This window comes from Nymphalis io, chromosome 25, assembly GCF_905147045.1.
Source record: "Nymphalis io chromosome 25, ilAglIoxx1.1, whole genome shotgun sequence".
Classification (NCBI taxonomy): Eukaryota; Metazoa; Arthropoda; class Insecta; order Lepidoptera; family Nymphalidae; genus Nymphalis; species Nymphalis io.
The window spans coordinates 8,406,413-8,414,541 of NC_065912.1; the positions used below are offsets into that span (position 1 = coordinate 8,406,413).

At 36.1% G+C, this 8,129-nt stretch overlaps 1 pseudogene; it reads right to left on the minus strand.

The window, feature by feature from the left end:
• Window positions 1–5,439: 5,439 nt before the first annotated feature.
• LOC126778067 (peptidyl-prolyl cis-trans isomerase D-like) lies at window positions 5,440–7,926 on the minus strand (annotated as a pseudogene).
• Between the last annotated feature and the right edge of the window lie 203 nt (window positions 7,927–8,129).

Below are 8,129 nucleotides of genomic sequence, written 5' to 3' on the forward strand. Positions count from 1 at the left end.
CTGTCTGACTATCTGATCACAAACAGCTATACGTGGAAATCAAGAAAATAAAACCACCTCCCAGGAAACATTATCAATACGAAGCAATCAATTACAAGGAACTTTTTGAATCTATGGAGAGATCTGGGATACGGGAGTTAAACGATGATTTTACAAAATTGGAGAAACTTATTAAAAAACTAACAATAGAGCACAAAATTATAAAGACTAAAATTTTGAATGAACCGCATAAGGAATGGATAGACAGAAATATAATAGCAGAAATCAATAAAAGAAATCAAATGTGAAAACCAAATGGACAGAACTAAAGAAGAACCCAGACGACGAATACCTAAAAGAAGAGTTTGACACCCAACGAAAACAAGTAATCAATCTGATCCAATGAAGACAGTAACAACCTGTTAATGTCCCACTGCTGGGTTAAGGCCTCCTCTCCCTTTTTGAGGAGAAGGTTTTGGAGCTTATTCCACCACGCTGCTCCAATGCGGGTTGGTAGAATACACATGTGGCATAACTTCAATAACATTAGACTGCATGTGTTTAATTTTATTTTTCTCACGATGTTTTCCTTCACCGTCAAGCACGAGATGAATTATAAAAACAAATTAAGCACATGAAAATTCGGTGGTGCTTGCCCGGACTTGCACCCATGATCATCGGTTAAGATTCACTAGGACATCTCGACGTATTTATTATTTCTTAGTTTTTATTCCTTTGATACACTGGACTTATTGTATTGACAGTTAAGAGTGAGTTATTATATAACTTGTTTCTGCCCACAGCTTTGTTCGCGTATGAAGGAGAGGGGATGTTAGTTCCCTATCTCTTTTTCTTTATCCCCCCTGACAATATGTGTCAAGATTTTATGATAATCCGTTGGGTAGTTAAAACGTGACAATGTAACGAATTAAACAAAACAAATTACACATTTATAATATTAGGATAAATTTAATAATAAACAACATGATCATAGATGATATTCATTTTTCTTTAAACAATTTAGAAACTCAAGAAGCCCTACTGAACTAGTAGGGCTATCCTGTAAGAGCAAACTCGAAACTCACTTGAAACTGATTTGAATTTTGTGTTATGAGAAATATTGACACAAACATACATAAAGGGAGAAAGCAACGGTAGTAATGTTGAGGATGATAACTACCTGTAGATGACGCAGACAGAGAAATTATATAAATGAAAAAAATCTAAAAAGTTAAAAAAAAACTAAATATTATCTTTTTAATAAATAAATATTTTTCAAAATTTGTTTTGCTTACTCTACTCAATCGATGTTATATAAACAAGGTGAAAGTAGTTATGCGTGACAATTATTTTTGATGTTAAGGAAAGTTTGTAGCGATAATTTACTAATGAAGCAATAATTATAATTTATCAATTTTTAATTCTATCTCTCCTTGAAGCTTAGATGCAGTTTAAGGAGCGCTTACATAAATTAAGACTGGTCTTATAATACTTTATATTTATTCACTGTTATCTTGAAGGTGGTGATGAAGGAGTCAAGTTTGGATAATATTTAATAATTTTATAATATGAACAGATGGTTATCTATTGTTTCATGTAAATAGTAAATAAAATGAATGAAATATCAAACTACAAATAGCACCAACTACTCCATTCTCAACCGTGCGATTTTATTGATTGCGTATATATTGCAGGCCGTAAATACACCGTTCGGAATAAACCTTAAATCTGGGTCTTATTGACCGAGCATTAAAAATAGCAAGGAAATTAACCCTCGACGGCTGGGTCGGTCCCAATCGAGAACAATCGGTGCGATTGACCTGCAAATCGAACTTTAGGGTCATTCGGAGTTAATTGCCTTTATCGTGGAATGATTTTTTTATGTGTAAAATGTCACACTGCTTTTGCATTAAGGAGATTTAGAAAAGCGGGTTTTTATTTTTTAATATAATATAATATAATATTTTGGTAATATACTATATTACCAAAACTCATATATTATTCAAACCTGAAAAACCGGCGAAAGAACCTCAGCGTTGTTTTTTTATCTCATACATAACAATTATCGGTTCCATATTGATAGGTTAATAAAAATATATTTTATTAAAAATTGCCTGGAGGCGATCGTTTCATTCCTAGGGTCTGCAATTACCTAAAAAATAATTGGTTTTGTAATAGCCCTAAGGTCACAAACAATCCAATACGATTCTGTTAAATTTTACAATTGAATGTTTTTGAAATGTTTATGTGATCCTCTTGTAAGAACGCACATTTTTTTATCTCGCTGGAAAAGCGCGTTTACCCCACGTAAAATGGGACACGCCAATGGGGATCATGCGCCTGAACACCAACTGAAAATCCAGTGGTATCCAATCCGTCTCTTCGGGGAAGGTCACAAAATCGCTTGCGCATATTTCTCTACCGTATTATACTACTAATCCTGTGTAACAATAAAAGTAATACACGTGTTAACAGTATGTATGTCACAAATATAATATTCCTCGCTTTTCATAGCTGTGCTCTTATATATCATACATCTTGGCAGTTATTTAATTATTTATTTATTACGTTTGCTAGCGATTTTTACACTGGTCACTCATACATATATAATAATAATACATTCACAAATTATGTAAAATGATTATAAAGCAAATACTACATGCTTGTCACATCACAGTTACTAAATACTTGCTATAAAAAGAGAAGCTAAAAACTACAATGAAGCATTTCTTTTTAGAGAAAGAGCAAAATGGAAAATTAAAGCTTGTACAGACACACGTCTTGACAATATAAATAAAAATAATAATAATAATGTCCTTCAGATCGATTTCGGCCACGGTGGCCAATCTCAAGAGAGATTAGCCAACTACGCAGGAGATATTATAGTGCATAAGTGTGTGCGCAAACATAGGAGCACTCTCTATTCTTTAACTCTCATAATCCTATGAGACGGCAATCTGACAGGACCGGAAAGAGTTCAGGCGCAGTACCAATGGCTTTACGTGCTTTCCGTGAAACGGGAGTGTACAAACTTCCAACTTCCAGATTCCGGGCTGCTAGAAATTTCTGACAGAAAAACACAATAACTTTTTATTGGCCCAACCTGAGAATTGAACCCAGGACCTCCGGGTCTGCGGCCTTAGCCACTAGACCAACGAGGCAGTCAGACAATATAAATACGAAGTAGATATCTAAACTTTCAACCTTTTCTTTTGATTAATAAATACTTAAAAATGATAAAAGTTGGTATAAAAATTAAAACATCTAAAATATAAAAAGTAAAGCAGTATAAAAAAGACTTAAATATAGTGTTAATTAAATTTCATTAGCACGACATATATTAATTAAATTTAAATTTAACTGAAAATTAAACAACTTATTCATTATATATTTCATTAAACAGTTTGATGCTATAACAATTGAAATCATATTCTTAAATACTAAATATAGGAGAATCTTAAGTGGGCTCAGGAGATGTTTTGGTGTTTATTCCACTACGCTGCTGATGGATGGCATGTCCCCACCATGTTGCATGTTGAAAATAAAGCATCCTAACGATGTTTTTCTTCTCGTCGCACACAAGACGGATTATAATTGCAACTTAAGTACATGAAAAATCGGTAAATGCGTGTTACGACCACTGCGCCATCTTGGCTTCCAACTTATATATAGATTTGATGTATGTTTGTGTTTTTGTTCGTATAGTGTGCTGAAAATGTTGAGGTCGTATCATGAGCTGAATGTAGATAGTTACAAATTAATTTGTGTTTAAAAATTTGCACGTTGAACATTTTATAGAAAGATATTAAGTCGAATCCGTAGCGAACGATCTTAATTCAGCGTTTTGAGGGTGATAAAAAATTTAATGTCTTTTATCAATGTTTTATTGGAGATTTTATTGCTCTATAAATCGAGTGGGATAACGATTTTAATATATTTAAACTTTAAATTTAAATTCACATTTAGTAGTAGACCGGTTCGACTTTTCGAAGACCAATTTCAACATTAAATATTTTCTGAGGTCATCAGTGTAATACTCTTGAAGATATTGATTGATATGCGATACGATTACTGGGTGGGTTATTGGGAGTTTTTTTTTCTGCCTTTTTATTTTTACATAATATAATAATAATAATAATATTCTGGGACATTTTTCACACACGGCCATCTGATCCCAAATTAAGCTTGTGCAAAGCTTGTGCTACGGAAACCAGACGACTGATATACTACATATACTACTTTTCTTTTGTAAATACATACTTACATAGATAATTACACCCAGACTCAGGACAAACAGACATGTTCATGCACACAAATGTCTGTCCTGGGTGGGAATCGAACCCACAATCTTCGGCGTGAAAGGCAAGTATCTACCAACCACGCCAACCGGCTCAAACTGGTATTAATACTATAATTTATGATGACGCTTTGTTTTATTGATGTAACTGGATAAGGGGTCATTTGGTGATTTACTCGATGCTTAGACATATAATATAATATAACGGAAAATTAATCACAGAATGCTTAAGATATATTCTGCGATTTTTATAAAATGAACTCAGAATTGAAAAGAGACATCATTCAAATATATTTGTTTTTAGAAGACTTAAAGAAAAGAACTGACAAGAAATTGTATTTATTACTCTTTTTCTCCAAACAAATGATTATCAAATACTTATAAACAATCACAATTTTAAATGAAAAACAAAGCTATTACTGGATTGGACGGTCTACTAGCCACCAGATGAAAACCTGCTACTTGCTACGAAGTAAAAACCATGGTCTTGACAGCACTGTATAATAAATTAATGTCTTAATCTAATCCCTTACAGAACAGAGTACAAAAACATTAGGTTTTATACTCGAGAGCCATTATATACGTCGTACTAACTTGTCAAATGCACAAAACACGGGATAATGTTAACATGTCGTTAAGTTTTTTTTTGTATCTTTGTACATTCTTAAATCGTTGGGAGTTTTAGTTTATATATATAGGCCTCTGCATCTTTGACAGATGATTTAAGCGGCATCGCGAAGGCACTTGCGTTCATGACTGAAAGTGAGCGAAGTGTCCTCTCCGTGGATGCTGCTACGCCTGGGCCAGGCGACTTTATGGCAACACGGGCTTGCCCAGTACCCATGCCACCCTCTCCTCCTCCCCAGCAGGATCCGCAGGAATGACAAGTCAATACGTGTGGTGCTGGTTTGGCCGCAGGTGACTGGCTTACGCCTAAACGGAGGCACCGCTCCGGGTTTAATATTAGTTTTCCTTCTTCTTTGGCGTGACGCTGGGATAATTTTGGGAAACAACGTATCAAGGAGAGGGGTGAGGATACTGTGATCACGGAAGATACAGGAATGTGACACTAGTAGCTAGAGCAGTCCGGGGTCGCGTACCCGTAGTGATTCCAACCAGCTATCGGACAGATAACTGGTAGATCCACCCTCTGGACAAATAAGGTTATGCATTTTTGTTACGTATACGATCTGCGCGAACGTCACTCGATACGAACCAACATTGAAAATATATCAATAAATTTTGTATATCATAACTTTTAAACGTATCTCAGTGTTCGATTGCAGTACTTTTTTCTTTTTGGTCACGAAAAAATTTTGACAAACGTGGCTTTTGGATGTCGTTGTACGACTTGTTCGTAATTCTGACTTCGTCTAGAAGCTTCTGGACCGCAGTGTTCTTAGGTGAGACTTTGTCTGCGTGCTTGAGGTCCTCGAGCGCGGATTCATAGTTCTTGAGCGCGAAATTCGCTTGACCTCGATGTGCAGCACCTCAGAACAGGTTCTGATACAGGATCGATAGTCCTGCAGCCTAGCGTAGCAAGCGGCAAGGTTTAGATTGCACTTTATGGTGTATGTCTTTATTTCTTCATGATACGGGCCGAGGCGGCCGGCGGCGCGCGCGATGTACCGCAGACACTTGTAGTGCTTGCGCGCCGCGCCGCGCACGCGCTGCGCCGCTAACTGCGCGTTGCCGCTCTCCTTCAACGCATGGATGCCGTGCATCAGCTCCTCCGTCGTAAGATCAATGCGAAGATCTTCTGGATACTCCGTTAGATGGTCCACAGTGCCATCATTGCAACAAACATTCCAATTGTGGATATCCTGGATTTCTCCACAATCCTCTATTATGCATTCCACCCTCGGTCGACCATCATCAGCCATCTGCTGTATCTCAGCAACTATTCCAAGTCCTGCCAGAACTCTTCCGGTCTGTTTGGGGTAGGTCGGGCGTCGAGTTCATTCTTTTTTACTTTGTTTTTGTTTAGTTAGAATTTAGAAGTCTTAACGGCTAATGAGATTAACCAACCATTATAATGTCAATTATTGTGCTGTTTAAAGTGTGTTCACGTTTTTTCTTATAAATGGCACGGGTACTGTGATATATCGAAGATAATGGTAAAGAGACACCAGCTAAAACAAAGGAACCCTTTGGTATTTTTAGATATTTTAATCGATGGCGAGAAAGCTGGACGAATAGTTATAGAACTAAGACGTGATGTTGTGCCTAAGACAGCAGAGAACTTCCGAGCTCTCTGTACGGGTGAGAAAGGTGTCAGAGTCTTCGGTAAACCTTTGCATTTCAAAGGAGTTCGATTTCACAAAGCCATTTCGCAGTTCATGGTCCAAGGTGGGGACATAATTAATGGCGATGGGACCAGCGGTGAGAGCATATATGGTCCGACATTTGAGGATGAAAATTTTACACTTACGCACGAAGCGGGCGTGCTTAGTATGGCAAATGCGGGCCCCAATACTAATGGATCACAGTTCTGCGTGACGACCGTCCCCTGTCCACAACTCGATGAAACTAATGTGGTATTCGGAAGAGTTTTAGTTTAGAACGGCACAAATAAAAATTATTTGAAATCATAAAGTTAACAAATAAATATTTTAATCAATATCTTTCAAGTTATCCTATTAATATTATGAACGCGAAATTTTGTAAGTGTGGATGAAGTGGATGTATCTTTGTTACTGTGTAACGCAAAAACCACTAAATAGATTTGTATGAAATTTGGAATAGAGATAACTGATACTCTTATTTACCACACAGTTTTCCTAACCTGGTCCTCTCAACTCAAACACGGGAGTAACTGCTTGCAGAAGCTGGCAAATAAAAAACAATTAAGTAATTATTCTTTGTATATAATACTATATAAATGTATAATTTCTGTGCTATATAAATTTAACCAGTGTTTATTGCCTGTCGGATCCACTTCTAAAGTATTCCGTCAACCCACATTCATATCGCTAGCGCTTCAGAAATAATTAATTATTTAAACCGAACAATGGTTACCGTACTGTCAAAGATTAAATTAGAAATGGTATATATATGCTTTATTTTGATTTGACCAAAAAATATTAAAAAATAATTACACTTTAATAAGACGCAATATGACCTCTATGGTCAGTTATCATTATTTTCAAACTTCAGGTTGATGTTCTTTAAATGATTATCGGTTTTTATAATACAAATAAGCGGATTCAGAAGCCACCTAGAGTGGTCACTGTCCATAGACATGGTGCCGTAAGAAATATTAACAATTCCTTACATCACCAATACGCCAGAAACAAGCTTGCACAAAGCCCTGCCACCAAGTGATAACTTTCGAATCAAGAACAAATGATAGTTCATCATTTGTTCTTGATTCCGTTTTTTTGGACACTAAAGTATTGTATTGTAAATATTGTATTGTATCGTTGTAACAATACATTTGTATCATCCATTTATCAACGGCAGACACGAAACATAACCGACACAGCTACATATCGATTGACTTAATCGTTTGTAGACTTAATTATATGTGGAAATGGCGTAACTATTCGATAAGTCAAATGATCAACAATTGCTTATTGAAAAGGCTTTATATATCACTGCATATTATTGTTCCGGTTTGAAGGCTCACTCACCAGTGTAATTTCAGGCATTAGGTATATCTTTTTAGTTTCCAAGGTTTGTAGCGCATTGCTGATGTAAGGAATAGTTAATTTGATGATATATATCTGTTGGCCTATTTGCCACCATTCTCCTACGTATCAAAATTAAAAAAAACCCAGTCCCACAAATTTCCTCTAGGAAAAGGCTTGCTCTTCTGGTATAAAGAAGGCTTGGAGTTATTACACCACTCGGA